We start from the raw sequence: 18,652 nt of genomic DNA, 5'->3' as shown, positions 1-18,652 counted from the left end.
TAATACCACATATCAGTGTGTGCCGGGAGCTGTGTTATTTCCCCTCATATATCACTGTACGGTCCCCTCTCCTCTATATAATAATAATACCACATATCAGCATGTGCCGGGAGCTGTGTTATTCCTCCTTATATATCACTGTACGGTCCCCTCTCCCCTATATAATAATAATACCACATATCAGTGTGTGCCGGGAGCTGTGTTATTCCCCTCATATATCACTGTACGGTCCCCTCTCCCCTATATAATAATAATACCACATATCAGTGTGTGCCGGGAGCTGTGTTATTCCCCCTCATATATCACTGTACGGTCCCCTCTCCCCTATATAATAATAATACCACATATCAGTGTGCCGGGAGCTGTGTTATTCCCCCTCATATATCACTGTACGGTCCCTCTCCCCTATATAATAATAATACCACATATCAGAGTGTGCCGGGAGCTGTGTTATTCCTCCTTATATATCACTGTACGGTCCCCTCTCCCCTATATAATAATAATACCACATATCAGTGTGTGCCGGGAGCTGTGTTATTCCCCCTCATATATCACTGTACTGTCCCCTCTCCTCTATATAATAATACCACATATCAGCGTGTGCCGGGAGCTGTGTTATTCCCCCTCATATATCACTGTACTGTCCCCTCTCCCCTATATAATAATAATACCACATATCTGTGTGTTCCGGGAGCTGTGTTATTCCCCTCATATATCACTGTATGGTCCCCTCTCCCCTATATAATAATAATACCACATATCAGCGGGTGCCGGGAGCTGTGTTATTCCTCCTCATATATCACTGTACGGTCCCCTCTCCCCTATATAATAATAATACCACATCTCAGTGTGTGCCGGGAGCTGTGTTATTCCCCCTCATATATCACTGTACGGTCCCCTCTCCCCTATATAATAATAATACCACATATCAGCGTGTGCCGGGAGCTGTGTTATTCCCCTCATATATCACTGTACGGTCCCCTCTCCCCTATATAATAATACCACATATCAGTGTGTGCTGGGAGTTGTGTTATTCCCCCTCATATATCACTGTACGGTCCCCTCTCCCCTATATAATAATAATACCACATATCAGTGTGTGCCGGGAGCTGTGTTATTTCCCCTCATATATCACTGTACGGTCCCCTCTCCTCTATATAATAATATTACCACATATCAGCATGTGCCGGGAGCTGTGTTATTTCCCCTCATATATCACTGTACGGTCCCCTCTCCTCTATATAATAATAATACCACATATCAGCATGTGCCGGGAGCCGTGTTATTCCCCCTCATATATCACTGTACTGTCCCCTCTCCTCCATATAATAATAATAATACCACATATCAGCGTGTGCCGGGAGCCGTGTTATTCCCCCTCATATATCACTGTACGGTCCCCTCTCCCCTATATAATAATAATACCACATATCAGTGTGTGCCGGGAGCTGTGTTATTTCCCCTCATATATCACTGTACGGTCCCCTCTCCCCTATATAATAATAATACCACATAGCGTGTGCCGGGACCTGTGTTATTCCCCCTCATATATCACTGTACTGTCCCCTCTCCTCCATATAATAATAATACCACATATCAGCGTGTGCCGGGAGCCGTGTTATTCCCCCTCATATATCACTGTACGGTCCCCTCTCCCCTATATAATAATAATACCACATATCAGCATGTGCCGGGAGCTGTGTTATTCCTCCTTATATATCACTGTACGGTCCCCTCTCCCCTATATAATAATAATACCACATATCAGTGTGTGCCTGGAGCTGTGTTATTCCCCTCATATATCACTGTACGGTCCCCTCTCCCCTATATAATAATAATACCACATATCAGTGTGTGCCGGGAGCTGTGTTATTCCCCCTCATATATCACTGTACGGTCCCCTCTCCCCTATATAATAATAATACCACATATCAGTGTGCCGGGAGCTGTGTTATTCCCCCTCATATATCACTGTACGGTCCCTCTCCCCTATATAATAATAATACCACATATCAGAGTGTGCCGGGAGCTGTGTTATTCCTCCTTATATATCACTGTACGGTCCCCTCTCCCCTATATAATAATAATACCACATATCAGTGTGTGCCGGGAGCTGTGTTATTCCCCCTCATATATCACTGTACGGTCCTCTCTCCTCTATATAATAATAATACCACATATCAGTGTGTGCCGGGAGCTGTGTTATTCCCCCTCATATATCACTGTACGGTCCCCTCTCCCCTATATAATAATAATACCACATATCAGTGTGTGCCGGGAGCTGTGTTATTCCTCCTCATATATCACTGTACTGTCACCTCTCCCCTATATAATAATAATAATACCACATATCAGCGTGTGCCGGGAGCTGTGTTATTCCCCCTCATATATCACTGTACGGTCCCCTCTCCCCTATATAATAATAATACCACATATCAGAGTGTGCCGGGAGCTGTGTTATTCCTCCTTATATATCACTGTACGGTCCCCTCTCCCCTATATAATAATAATACCACATATCAGTGTGTGCCGGGAGCTGTGTTATTCCTCCTCATATATCACTGTACGGTCCCCTCTCCCCTATATAATAATAATACCACATATCAGTGTGTGCCGGGAGCTGTGTTATTCCTCCTCATATATCACTGTACTGTCACCTCTCCCCTATATAATAATAATAATACCACATATCAGCGTGTGCCGGGAGCTGTGTTATTCCCCCTCATATATCACTGTACGGTCCCCTCTCCCCTATATAATAATAATACCACATATCAGAGTGTGCCGGGAGCTGTGTTATTCCTCCTTATATATCACTGTACGGTCCCCTCTCCCCTATATAATAATAATACCACATATCAGTGTGTGCCGGGAGCTGTGTTATTCCTCCTCATATATCACTGTACGGTCCCCTCTCCCCTATATAATAATAATACCACATATCAGAGTGTGCCGGGAGCTGTGTTATTCCCCCTCATATATCACTGTACGGTCCCCTCTCCCCTATATAATAATAATACCACATATCAGTGTGTGCCGGGAGTTGTGTTATTCCCCCTCATATATCACTGTACGGTCCCCTCTCCCCTATATAATAATAATACCACATATCAGCATGTGCCGGGAGTTGTGTTATTCCACCTCATATTACTGTACGGTCCCCTCTCCCCTATATAATAATAATACCACATATCAGCGTGTGCCGGGAGCTGTGTTATTCCTCCTCATATATCACTGTACTGTCCCCTCTTCCCTATATAATAATAATACCACATATCAGCGTGTGCCGGGAGCTGTGTTATTCCTCCTCATATATCACTGTACGGTCCCCTCTCCCCTATATAATAATAATACCACATATCAGTGTGCCGGGAGCTGTGTTATTCCCCCTCATATATCACTGTACGGTCCCCTCTCCCCTATATAATAATAATACCACATATCAGCGTGTGCCGGGAGCTGTGTTATTCCCCCTCATATATCACTGTACGGTCCCCTCTCCCCTATATAATAATAATACCACATATCAGTGTGTGCCGGGAGCTGTGTTATTCCCCCTCATATATCACTGTACGGTCCCCTCTCCCCTATATAATAATAATACCACATATCAGTGTGTGCCGGGAGCTGTGTTATTCCCCTCATATATCACTGTACGGTCCCCTCTCCCCTATATAATAATAATACCACATATAAGTGTGTGCCGGGAGCTGTGTTATTCCCCCTCATATATCACTGTACGGTCCCCTCTCCCCTATATAATAATAATACCACATATCAGTGTGCCGGGAGCTGTGTTATTCCCCCTCATATATCACTGTACGGTCCCGCTCCCCTATATAATAATAATACCACATATCAGAGTGTGCCGGGAGCTGTGTTATTCCTCCTTATATATCACTGTACGGTCCCCTCTCCCCTATATAATAATAATACCACATATCAGTGTGTGCCGGGAGCTGTGTTATTCCCCCTCATATATCACTGTACGGTCCTCTCTCCTCTATATAATAATAATACCACATATCAGTGTGTGCCGGGAGCTGTGTTATTCCCCCTCATATATCACTGTACGGTCCCCTCTCCCCTATATAATAATAATAATACCACATATCAGTGTGTGCCGGGAGCTGTGTTATTCCTCCTCATATATCACTGTACTGTCACCTCTCCCCTATATAATAATAATAATACCACATATCAGCGTGTGCCGGGAGCTGTGTTATTCCCCCTCATATATCACTGTACGGTCCCCTCTCCCCTATATAATAATAATACCACATATCAGTGTGTGCCGGGAGCTGTGTTATTCCTCCTCATATATCACTGTACGGTCCCCTCTCCCCTATATAATAATAATACCACATATCAGCGTGTGCCGGGAGCTGTGTTATTCCTCATCATATATCACTGTACGGTCCCCTCTCCCCTATATAATAATAATACCACATATCAGTGTGTGCCGGGAGTTGTGTTATTCCCCCTCATATATCACTGTACGGTCCCCTCTCCCCTATATAATAATAATACCACATATCAGCATGTGCCGGGAGTTGTGTTATTCCACCTCATATATCACTGTACGGTCCCCTCTCCTCTATATAATAATAATACCACATATCAGCGTGTGCCGGGAGCTGCGTTATTCCCCATCATATATCACTGTACGGTCCCCTCTCCTCTATATAATAATAATACCACATATCAGCGTGTGCCGGGAGCTGTGTTATTCCTCATCATATATCACTGTACGGTCCCCTCTCCCCTATATAATAATAATACCACATATCAGTGTGTGCCGGGAGCTGTGTTATTTCCCCTCATATATCACTGTACGGTCCCCTCTCCGCTATATAATAATAATACCACATATCAGCATGTGCCGGGAGCTGTGTTATTCCTCCTTATATATCACTGTACGGTCCCCTCTCCCCTATATAATAATAATACCACATATCAGTGTGTGCCTGGAGCTGTGTTATTCCCCTCATATATCACTGTACGGTCCCCTCTCCCCTATATAATAATAATACCACATATCAGTGTGTGCCGGGAGCTGTGTTATTCCCCCTCATATATCACTGTACGGTCCCCTCTCCCCTATATAATAATAATACCACATATCAGTGTGCCGGGAGCTGTGTTATTCCCCCTCATATATCACTGTACGGTCCCTCTCCCCTATATAATAATAATACCACATATCAGAGTGTGCCGGGAGCTGTGTTATTCCTCCTTATATATCACTGTACGGTCCCCTCTCCCCTATATAATAATAATACCACATATCAGTGTGTGCCGGGAGCTGTGTTATTCCCCCTCATATATCACTGTACGGTCCTCTCTCCTCTATATAATAATAATACCACATATCAGTGTGTGCCGGGAGCTGTGTTATTCCCCCTCATATATCACTGTACGGTCCCCTCTCCCCTATATAATAATAATACCACATATCAGTGTGTGCCGGGAGCTGTGTTATTCCTCCTCATATATCACTGTACTGTCACCTCTCCCCTATATAATAATAATAATACCACATATCAGCGTGTGCCGGGAGCTGTGTTATTCCCCCTCATATATCACTGTACGGTCACCTCTCCCCTATATAATAATAATAATACCACATATCAGCGTGTGCCGGGAGCTGTGTTATTCCCCCTCATATATCACTGTACGGTCCCCTCTCCCCTATATAATAATAATACCACATATCAGTGTGTGCCGGGAGCTGTGTTATTCCTCCTCATATATCACTGTACGGTCCCCTCTCCCCTATATAATAATAATACCACATATCAGCGTGTGCCGGGAGCTGTGTTATTCCTCATCATATATCACTGTACGGTCCCCTCTCCCCTATATAATAATAATACCACATATCAGTGTGTGCCGGGAGTTGTGTTATTCCCCCTCATATATCACTGTACGGTCCCCTCTCCCCTATATAATAATAATACCACATATCAGCATGTGCCGGGAGTTGTGTTATTCCACCTCATATATCACTGTACGGTCCCCTCTCCTCTATATAATAATAATACCACATATCAGCGTGTGCCGGGAGCTGCGTTATTCCCCATCATATATCACTGTACGGTCCCCTCTCCTCTATATAATAATAATACCACATATCAGCGTGTGCCGGGAGCTGTGTTATTCCTCATCATATATCACTGTACGGTCCCCTCTCCCCTATATAATAATAATACCACATATCAGTGTGTGCCGGGAGCTGTGTTATTTCCCCTCATATATCACTGTACGGTCCCCTCTCCGCTATATAATAATAATACCACATATCAGCATGTGCCGGGAGCTGTGTTATTCCTCCTTATATATCACTGTACGGTCCCCTCTCCCCTATATAATAATAATACCACATATCAGTGTGTGCCTGGAGCTGTGTTATTCCCCTCATATATCACTGTACGGTCCCCTCTCCCCTATATAATAATAATACCACATATCAGTGTGTGCCGGGAGCTGTGTTATTCCCCCTCATATATCACTGTACGGTCCCCTCTCCCCTATATAATAATAATACCACATATCAGTGTGCCGGGAGCTGTGTTATTCCCCCTCATATATCACTGTACGGTCCCTCTCCCCTATATAATAATAATACCACATATCAGAGTGTGCCGGGAGCTGTGTTATTCCTCCTTATATATCACTGTACGGTCCCCTCTCCCCTATATAATAATAATACCACATATCAGTGTGTGCCGGGAGCTGTGTTATTCCCCCTCATATATCACTGTACGGTCCTCTCTCCTCTATATAATAATAATACCACATATCAGTGTGTGCCGGGAGCTGTGTTATTCCCCCTCATATATCACTGTACGGTCCCCTCTCCCCTATATAATAATAATACCACATATCAGTGTGTGCCGGGAGCTGTGTTATTCCTCCTCATATATCACTGTACTGTCACCTCTCCCCTATATAATAATAATAATACCACATATCAGCGTGTGCCGGGAGCTGTGTTATTCCCCCTCATATATCACTGTACGGTCCCCTCTCCCCTATATAATAATAATACCACATATCAGAGTGTGCCGGGAGCTGTGTTATTCCTCCTTATATATCACTGTACGGTCCCCTCTCCCCTATATAATAATAATACCACATATCAGTGTGTGCCGGGAGCTGTGTTATTCCTCCTCATATATCACTGTACGGTCCCCTCTCCCCTATATAATAATAATACCACATATCAGCGTGTGCCGGGAGCTGTGTTATTCCTCATCATATATCACTGTACGGTCCCCTCTCCCCTATATAATAATAATACCACATATCAGTGTGTGCCGGGAGTTGTGTTATTCCCCCTCATATATCACTGTACGGTCCCCTCTCCCCTATATAATAATAATACCACATATCAGCGTGTGCCGGGAGCTGTGTTATTCCTCCTCATATATCACTGTACGGTCCCCTCTCCCCTATATAATAATAATACCACATATCAGTGTGCCGGGAGCTGTGTTATTCCCCCTCATATATCACTGTACGGTCCCCTCTCCCCTATATAATAATAATACCACATATCAGCGTGTGCCGGGAGCTGTGTTATTCCCCCTCATATATCACTGTACGGTCCCCTCTCCCCTATATAATAATAATACCACATATCAGTGTGTGCCGGGAGCTGTGTTATTCCCCCTCATATATCACTGTACGGTCCCCTCTCCCCTATATAATAATAATACCACATATCAGTGTGTGCCGGGAGCTGTGTTATTCCCCTCATATATCACTGTACGGTCCCCTCTCCCCTATATAATAATAATACCACATATAAGTGTGTGCCGGGAGCTGTGTTATTCCCCCTCATATATCACTGTACGGTCCCCTCTCCCCTATATAATAATAATACCACATATCAGTGTGCCGGGAGCTGTGTTATTCCCCCTCATATATCACTGTACGGTCCCGCTCCCCTATATAATAATAATACCACATATCAGAGTGTGCCGGGAGCTGTGTTATTCCTCCTTATATATCACTGTACGGTCCCCTCTCCCCTATATAATAATAATACCACATATCAGTGTGTGCCGGGAGCTGTGTTATTCCCCCTCATATATCACTGTACGGTCCTCTCTCCTCTATATAATAATAATACCACATATCAGTGTGTGCCGGGAGCTGTGTTATTCCCCCTCATATATCACTGTACGGTCCCCTCTCCCCTATATAATAATAATAATACCACATATCAGTGTGTGCCGGGAGCTGTGTTATTCCTCCTCATATATCACTGTACTGTCACCTCTCCCCTATATAATAATAATAATACCACATATCAGCGTGTGCCGGGAGCTGTGTTATTCCCCCTCATATATCACTGTACGGTCCCCTCTCCCCTATATAATAATACCACATATCAGAGTGTGCCGGGAGCTGTGTTATTCCTCCTTATATATCACTGTACGGTCCCCTCTCCCCTATATAATAATAATACCACATATCAGTGTGTGCCGGGAGCTGTGTTATTCCTCCTCATATATCACTGTACGGTCCCCTCTCCCCTATATAATAATAATACCACATATCAGCGTGTGCCGGGAGCTGTGTTATTCCTCATCATATATCACTGTACGGTCCCCTCTCCCCTATATAATAATAATACCACATATCAGTGTGTGCCGGGAGTTGTGTTATTCCCCCTCATATATCACTGTACGGTCCCCTCTCCCCTATATAATAATAATACCACATATCAGCATGTGCCGGGAGTTGTGTTATTCCACCTCATATATCACTGTACGGTCCCCTCTCCTCTATATAATAATAATACCACATATCAGCGTGTGCCGGGAGCTGTGTTATTCCCCATCATATATCACTGTACGGTCCCCTCTCCTCTATATAATAATAATACCACATATCAGCGTGTGCCGGGAGCTGTGTTATTCCCCATCATATATCACTGTACGGTCCCCTCTCCCTATATAATAATAATACCACATATCAGCGTGTGCCGGGAGCTGTGTTATTCCCCCTCATATATCACTGTACGGTCCCCTCTCCCCTATATAATAATAATACCACATATCAGTGTGCCGGGAGCTGTGTTATTCCCCCTCATATATCACTGTACGGTCCCCTCTCCCCTATATAATAATAATACCACATATCAGCGTGTGCCGGGAGCTGTGTTATTCCCCATCATATATCACTGTACGGTCCCCTCTCCCCTATATAATAATACCACATATCAGCGTGTGCCGGGAGCTGTGTTATTCCTCCTCATATCACTGTACGGTCCCCTCTCCCCTATATAATAATAATACCACATATCAGTGTGTGCCGGGAGCTGTGTTATTCCCCCTCATATATCACTGTACGGTCCCCTCTCCCCTATATAATAATAATACCACATATCAGTGTGTGCCGGGAGCTGTGTTATTCCTCCTCATATATCACTGTACTGTCACCTCTCCCCTATATAATAATAATAATACCACATATCAGCGTGTGCCGGGAGCTGTGTTATTCCCCCTCATATATCACTGTACGGTCCCCTCTCCCCTATATAATAATAATACCACATATCAGTGTGCCGGGAGCTGTGTTATTCCTCCTTATATATCACTGTACGGTCCCCTCTCCCCTATATAATAATAATACCACATATCAGTGTGTGCCGGGAGCTGTGTTATTCCTCCTCATATATCACTGTACGGTCCCCTCTCCCCTATACAATAATAATACCACATATCAGAGTGTGCCGGGAGCTGTGTTATTCCCCCTCATATATCACTGTACGGTCCCCTCTCCCCTATATAATAATAATACCACATATCAGTGTGTGCCGGGAGTTGTGTTATTCCCCCTCATATATCACTGTACGGTCCCCTCTCCCCTATATAATAATAATACCACATATCAGCATGTGCCGGGAGTTGTGTTATTCCACCTCATATTACTGTACGGTCCCCTCTCCCCTATATAATAATAATACCACATATCAGCGTGTGCCGGGAGCTGTGTTATTCCTCCTCATATATCACTGTACTGTCCCCTCTTCCCTATATAATAATAATACCACATATCAGCGTGTGCCGGGAGCTGTGTTATTCCTCCTCATATATCACTGTACGGTCCCCTCTCCCCTATATAATAATAATACCACATATCAGTGTGCCGGGAGCTGTGTTATTCCCCCTCATATATCACTGTACGGTCCCCTCTCCCCTATATAATAATAATACCACATATCAGCGTGTGCCGGGAGCTGTGTTATTCCCCCTCATATATCACTGTACGGTCCCCTCTCCCCTATATAATAATAATACCACATATCAGTGTGTGCCGGGAGCTGTGTTATTCCTCCTCATATATCACTGTACGGTCCCCTCTCCCCTATATAATAATAATACCACATATCAGTGTGTGCCGGGAGCTGTGTTATTCCCCCTCATATATCACTGTACGGTCCCCTCTCCCCTATATAATAATAATACCACATATCAGTGTGTGCCGGGAGCTGTGTTATTCCCCCTCATATATCACTGTACAGTCCGCTCTCACGTATATAATAATAATACCACATATCAGCGTGTGCTGGGAGCTGTGTTATTCCCCCTCATATATCACTGTACGGTCCCCTCTCCCATATATAATAATAATACCACATATCAGTGTGTGCCGGGAGCTGTGTTATTCCCCCTCATATATCACTGTACGGGCCCCTCTCCTCTATATAATAATAATACCACATATCAGCGTGTGCCGGTAGCTGTGTTATTCCCCCTCATATATCACTGTACAGTCCGCTCTCACGTATATAATAATAATACCACATATCAGCGTGTGCTGGGAGCTGTGTTATTCCCCCTCATATATCACTGTACGGTCCCCTCTCCCCTATATAATAATAATACCACATATCAGTGTGTGCCGGGAGCTGTGTTATTCCCCCTCATATATCACTGTACGGTCTCCTCTCCCCTATATAATAATAATACCACATATCAGTGTGTGCCGGGAACTGTGTTATTCCTCCTCATATATCACTGTACTGTCCCCTCTCCACTATATAATAATAATACCACATATCAGCGTGTGCCGGGAGCTGTGTTATTCCTCCTCATATATCACTGTACGGTCCCCTCTCCCCTATATAATAATAATACCACATATCAGCGTGTGCCGGTAGCTGTGTTATTCCCCCTCATATATCACTGTACAGTCCGCTCTCACGTATATAATAATAATACCACATATCAGCGTGTGCTGGGAGCTGTGTTATTCCCCCTCATATATCACTGTACGGTCCCCTCTCCCCTATATAATAATAATACCACATATCAGTGTGTGCCGGGAGCTGTGTTATTCCCCCTCATATATCACTGTACGGTCTCCTCTCCCCTATATAATAATAATACCACATATCAGTGTGTGCCGGGAACTGTGTTATTCCTCCTCATATATCACTGTACTGTCCCCTCTCCACTATATAATAATAATACCACATATCAGCGTGTGCCGGGAGCTGTGTTATTCCTCCTCATATATCACTGTACGGTCCTCTCTCCTCTATATAATAATAATACCACATATCAGTGTGTGCCGGGAGCTGTGTTATTCCCCCTCTATATATCACTGTACGGTCCCCTCTCCTCTATATAATAATAATATCATCACATATCAGCGTGTGCCGGGAGCTGTGTTATTCCCCCTCATATATCACTGTACAGTCCCCTCTCCCCTATATAATATTAATACCACATATCAAGAGTGTGCCGGGAGCTGTGTTATTCTCCTCATATATCACTGTACGGTCCCCTCTCCTCTATATAATAATAATACCACATATCAGCGTGTGCCGGGAGCTGTGTTATTCCCCTCATATATCACTGTACGGTCCCCTCTCCTCTATATAATAATAATACCACATATCAGCGTGTGCCGGGAGCTGTGTTATTCCCCCTCATATATCACTGTACGGTCTCCTCTCCTCTATATAATAATAATACCACATATCAGCGTGTGCCGGGAGCTGTGTTATTCCCCCTCATATATCACTGTACTGTCCCCTCTCCTATATAATAATACCACATATCAGTGTGTGCCGGGAGCTGTGTTATTCCTCCTCATATATCACTGTACGGTCCCCTCTCCCCTATATAATAATAATACCACATATCAGTGTGCAGGGGGCTGTGTTATTCCTCCTCATATATCACTGTACTGTCCCCTCTCCCCTATATAATAATAATACCACATATCAGTGTGTGCCGGGAGCTGTGTTATTCCCCTCATATATCACTGTACGGTCCCCTCTCCCCTATATAATAATAATACCACATATCAGCGTGTGCCGGGAGCTGTGTTATTCCTCCTCATATATCACTGTACGGTCTCCTCTCCTCTATATAATAATAATACCACATATCAGCGTGTGCCGGGAGCTGTGTTATTCCTCTCATATATCACTGTACTGTCCCCTCTCCCCTATATAATAATAATACCACATATCAGTGTGTGCCGGGAGCTGTGTTATTCCCCCTCATATATCACTGTACGGTCCCCTCTCCTCTATATAATAATAATACCACATATCAGTGTGTACCGGGAGCTGTGTTATTCCCCCTCATATATCACTGTACGGTCCCCTCTCCTCTATATAATAATAATACCACATATCAGCGTGTGCTGGGAGCTGTGTTATTCCTCCTCATATATCACTGTACGGTCTCCTCTCCTCTATATAATAATAATACCACATATCAGTGTGTGCCGGGAGCTGTGTTATTACTCCTCATATATCACTGTACGGTCCCCTCTCCTCTATATAATAATAATACCACATATCAGCGTGTGCCGGGAGCTGTGTTATTCCTCCTCATATATCACTGTACGGTCCCCCCTCCCCTATATAATAATAATACCACATATCAGTGTGTGCCGGGAGCTGTGTTATTCCCCCTCATATATCACTGTACGGTCCCCTCTCCCCTATATAATAATAATACCACATATCAGTGTGCCGGGAGCTGTGTTATTCCTCCTCATATATCACTGTACGGTCCCTTCTCCTCTATATAATAATAATACCACATATCAGCGTGTGCCGGGAGCTGTGTTATACCTCCTCATATATCACTGTAGGGTCCCCTCTCCTCTATATAATAATAATACCACATATCAGTGTGTGTCGGGAGCTGTGTTATTCCCCTCATATATCACTGTACGGTCCCCTCTCCCCTATATAATAATAATACCACATATCAGTGTGTGCCGAGAGCTGTTTATTGCTCCTCATATATCACTGTACGGTCCCCTCTCTCCTATATAATAATAATACCACATATCAGTGTGTGCCGGGACCTGTGTTATTCATCCTCATATCACTGTACGGTCCCCTCTCCCCTATATAATAATAATACCACATATCAGCATGTGCCGGGAGCTGTGTTATTCCTCCTCATATATCACTGTACGGTCCCCTCTCCCCTATATAATAATAATACCACATATCAGCATGTGCCGGGAGCTGTGTTATTCCTCCTCATATATCACTGTACGGTCCCCTCTCCCCTATATAATAATAATACCACATATCAGCGTGTGCCGGGAGCTGTGTTATTCCCCCTCACAGATCACTGTACGGTCCCCTCTCCCCTATATAATAATAATACCACATATCAGCATGTGCCGGGAGCTGTGTTATTCCTCCTCATATATCACTGTACGGTCCCCTCTCCCCTATATAATAATAATATCACATATCAGTGTGTGCCGGGAGCTGTGTTATCCCCCTCATATATCACTGTACGGACCCCTCTCCCCTATATAATAATAATACCACATATCAGTGTGTGCCGGGAGCTGTGTTATTCCTCCTCATATATCACTGTACGGTCCCCTCTCCCCTATATAATAATAATACCACATATCAGCATGTGCCGGGAGCTGTGTTATTCCCCCTCATATATCACTGTACTGTCCCCTCTCCTCTATATAATAATAATACCACATATCAGTGTGTGTCGGGAGCTGTGTTATTCCTCCTCATATATCCCTGTATGGTCCCCTCTCCCCTATAAAATAATAATACCACATATCAGCATGTGCTGGGAGCTGTGTTATTCCTCCTCATATATCACTGTACTGTCCCCTCTCTCCTATATAATAATAATACCACATATCAGCGTGTGCCGGGAGCTGTGTTATTCCTCCTCATATATCACTGTACGGTCCCCTCTCCCCTATATAATAATAATACCACATATCAGCGTGTGCCGGGAGCTGTGTTATTCCTCCTCATATATCACTGTACGGTCCCCTCTCCCCTATATAATAATAATACCACATATCAGCGTGTGCCGGGAGCTGTGTTATTCCTCCTCATATATCACTGTACGGTCCCCTCTCCCCTATATAATAATAATACCACATATCAGCGTGTGCCGGGAGCTGTGTTATTCCTCCTCATATATCACTGTACGGTCCCCTCTCCCCTATATAATAATAATACCACATATCAGTGTGTGCCGGGAGATGTGTTATTCCTCCTCATATATCACTGTACGGTCCCCTCTCCCCTATATAATAATAATACCACATATCAGCGTGTACCGGGAGCTGTGTTATTCCCCCTCATATATCACTGTACGGTCCCCTCTCCTCTATATAATAATAATACCACATATCAGCGTGTGCCGGGAGCTGTGTTATTCCTCCTCATATATCACTGTACGGTCTCCTCTCCTCTATATAATAATAATACCACATATCAGCGTGTGCCGGGAGCTGTGTTATTCCCCTCATATATCACTGTACGGTCCCCTCTCCCCTATATAATAATAATACCACATATCAGTGTGCCGGGAGTTGTGTTATTCCCCCTCATATATCACTGTACGGTCCCCTCTCCCCTATATAATAATAATACCACATATCAGTGTGCCGGGAGTTGTGTTATTCCCCCTCATATATCACTGTATGGTCCCCTCTCCTCTATATAATAATAATACCACATATTAGTGTGTGCCGGGAGCTGTGTTATTCCCCCTCATATATCACTGTACGGTCCCCTCTCCCCTATATAATAATAATACCACATATCAGCGTGTGCCGGGAGCTGTGTTATTCCTCCTCATATATCACTGTACGGTCCCCTCTCCTCTATATAATAATAATACCACATATCAGTGTGCCGGGAGCTGTGTTATTCCCCTCATATATCACTGTACGGTCCCCTCTCCCCTATATAATAATAATACCACATATCAGTGTGTGCCGGGAGCTGTGTTATTCCCCTCATATATCACTGTACGGTCCCCTCTCCCCTATATAATAATAATACCACATATCAGTGTGTGCTGGGAGCTGTGTTATTCCTCCTCATATATCACTGTACTGTCCCCTCTCCTCTATATAATAATAATACCACATATCAGCGTGTGGCGGGAGCTGTGTTATTCCCCCTCATATATCACTGTACGGTCCCCTCTCCCCTATATAATAATAATACCACATATCAGGGTGTGCCGGGGGCTGTGTTATTCCCCCTCATATATCACTGTATGGTCCCCTCTCCCCTATATAATAATAATACCACATATCAGCGTGTGCCGGGAGCTGTGTTATTCCTCCTCATATATCACTGTACTGTCCCCTCTCCCCTATATAATAATTATAATAATATTAGTATATATAAGACATCACCTCGATACAGGCAGCAGCAGGAGTCAGTCTGGGGGCGATGACATCATTTCTACAGGTTTAATTTTGTGTGAAGTAAAACTCGGGACTATAAGAAAATGGCCGCCGATCATTCCTCTTTACTTCTCATACTGTATTATGACAACAGGAAAATGGCCGCCATGCTTTCGTGAAAGAATTCGGCTCACTTCACATTTTTACTACAGTTTTTCCTCTAGTGTTAGCTATAGACCTGCATGACGCCAGGTGCGCCATAAAGTTGACAGTGAGCACGCGCGTTACTGCTACAACCTGACTGATGCCGCGGCGGCCATGTTGGATTGGGGTAGTGGCTAATAACAGTGTGCGGCACATAGCAGCAGCAGCAGCAGCAGCAGCACAGAAGGGGGACCCTGACAACAGCACGGGGGTGGGGGTGATGGGGGCGGAGCTGACAGCAGCAGCACAGAAGTTGGACTCTGACAGCAGCAGCACAGAGGGGGGACTGTGACAACAGCACAGAAGGGGGGCCCTGACAACAGCAGGGGGGGCTGACAGCAGCAGCACAGAGTGGGGACTGTGACAACAGCAGGGAGGGGGGAGGGAGGGGGGCTGACGGCAGCAGGGGGGGTGGGTTCCTGACAGCAGCACAGAGGAGGGCCCATACAGCAGCACTGAAGGGGGGCCCTGACAGCAGCACAGGGGGGGGGGGGGGGCTGACAGCAGCACAGAGCGGGGGAGCCCTGACAGCAGCACAGAAGGGGGGCTGACAGCAGCACAGAGGGGGGGCCTGACAGCAGCAGCACAGGGGGGGGGGGGGGGGGGGGGGCAAGCAGCAGCACAGAGGGCAGGATCCCTGACAGCAGCACAGAGGGGGGACCCTGACAACAGCACAGGTGGGGGGGGGGCTGACAGCAGCACAGAGCGGGGGAGTCCTGACAGCAGCACAGAGGGGGGACCCTGACAACAGCACAGGGGGGGGGGGGCTGACAGCAGCACAGAGCGGGGGAGCCCTGACAGCAGCACAGAAGGGGGGCCCTGACAGCAGCAGGGGGGGGCTGACAGCAGCACAGAGGGGGGGCCTGACAGCAGCACACAGCAGCAGCACAGAGGGGGGGCCTGACAGCAGCAGCACAGGGGGGGGGGGGCTAGCAGCAGCACAGAGGGCAGGATCCCTGACAGCAGCACAGAGGGGGGACCCTGACAACAGCACAGGGGGGGGGGCTGACAGCAGCACAGAGCGGGGGAGTCCTGACAGCAGCACAGAGGGGGGACCCTGACAACAGCACAGGGGGGGGGGGGGGGCTGACAGCAGCACAGAGCGGGGGAGTCCTGACAGCAGCACAGGGGGGGACCCTGACAACAGCACAGGGGGGGGGGGGGGCTGACAGCAGCACAGAGCGGGGGAGCCCTGACAGCAGCACAGAAGGGGGGCCCTGACAGCAGCAGGGGGGGGGCTGACAGCAGCACAGAGGGGGGGCCTGACAGCAGCACACAGCAGCAGCACAGGGGGGGGGGGGGGGCTAGCAGCAGCACAGAGGGCAGGATCCCTGACAGCAGCACAGAGGGGGGACCCTGACAACAGCACGGAGGGGGGGGGGGCTGACAGCAGCACAGAGCGGGGGAGCCCTGACAGCAGCACAGAAGGGGGGCCCTGACAGCAGCAGGGGGGGGCTGACAGCAGCAGCACAGAGGAGGGCCCTGACACCAGCACAGGGGCAGGGGGGCTGACAGCAGCACACAGCAGGGACAGCGAGAGTAACAGCTGAATGACGACCAGTAATATACATATGATGTACTAGCTATGTATTGTTATGCTGGTGCACAGCACTATATATAATGTATCTGGAAAGTATTCACAGCGCTTCACTTTTTCCACATTTTGTTATGTTACAGCCTTATTCCAAACTGGAATAAATAAGTTTCTCGGACGTCCTAGTGGATGCTGGGAACTCCGTAAGGACCATGGGGAATAGCGGCTCCGCAGGAGACTGGGCACAAAAGTAAAGATTTATGACTACCTGGTGTGCACTGGCTCCTCCCCCTATGACCCTCCTCCAAGCCTCAGTTAGATTTTTGTGCCCGGCCGAGAAGGGTGCACACTAGGTGGCTCTCCTGAGCTTCTTAGAAAAAAGTTTTTATTTTCAGTGAGACCAGCTGGCAACAGGCTCACTGCATCGAAGGAAGGGGGCGGAGCCTATCTCCTCAGCACACTGGCGCCATTTTCCCTCACAGCTCCGTTGGAGGGAAGCTCCCTGGCTCTCCCCTGCAGTCCTGCACTACAGAAAAGGGTTAAAAAGAGAGGGGGGCACTAATTAGGCGCAGTATAAATAAAACAGCAGCTATAAGGGGAAAAACACTTCTATAAGGTTATCCCTGTATATATATAGCGCTCTGGTGTGTGCTGGCATACTCTCCCTCTGTCTCCCCAAAGGGCTAGTGGGGTCCTGTCCTCTATCAGAGCATTCCCTGTGTGTGCTGTGTGTCGGTACGATGGTGTCGACATGTATGAGGAGGAAAATGGTGTGGAGGCGGAGCAATTGCCTGTAATGGAGATGTCACCCCCTAGGGAGTCGACACCTGAGTGGATGGGCTTATGGAAGGAATTACGTGACAGTGTCAGCTCTTTACAAAAGAAAGTAGATGACATGAGACAGCCGGCTACTCAGCCTGTGCCTGTCCAGGTGTCTCAAAAGCCATCAGGGGCTCTAAAACGCCCGTTACCTCAGATGGCAGATACAGACGCCGACACGGATACTGACTCCAGTGTCGACGATGAAGAGACGAATGTGACTTCCAGTAGGGCCACACGTTACAGGATTGATGCTATGAAAAATGTTTTACATATTTCTGATAATACAAGTACCACTAAAAAGGGTTTTATGTTGGTGAGAAAAAAAAACTGCCTGTAGTTTTTCCTGCTTCTGAGGAATTAAATGAAGTGTGTGATGAAGCGTGGGTTTCCCCTGATAAAAAACTGATA

The 18,652-nt window shown here is 46.1% G+C and overlaps 1 protein-coding gene across 2 annotated transcripts in view; it reads right to left on the bottom strand.

The window, feature by feature from the left end:
* The window catches only part of LOC134983578 (zinc finger protein OZF-like), a 129,344-nt gene extending 113,554 nt beyond the window's left edge, over nt 1-15,790 (bottom strand). For both annotated transcript variants that reach the window (XM_063949238.1, XM_063949240.1), the window contains exon 1: nt 15,694-15,790. The gene's annotated coding sequence lies outside the window, so the exon portion shown is untranslated. The remainder of the gene's footprint in view (nt 1-15,693) is intronic.
* Between the last annotated feature and the right edge of the window lie 2,862 nt (nt 15,791-18,652).

The sequence above is a fragment of the Pseudophryne corroboree genome (genome assembly GCF_028390025.1).
Source record: "Pseudophryne corroboree isolate aPseCor3 chromosome 3 unlocalized genomic scaffold, aPseCor3.hap2 SUPER_3_unloc_19, whole genome shotgun sequence".
Taxonomy (NCBI): domain Eukaryota; kingdom Metazoa; phylum Chordata; class Amphibia; order Anura; family Myobatrachidae; genus Pseudophryne; species Pseudophryne corroboree.
The sequence above is the reverse complement of the archived record's forward strand: the minus strand, read 5'-3'. Positions and strand labels throughout refer to the sequence as shown.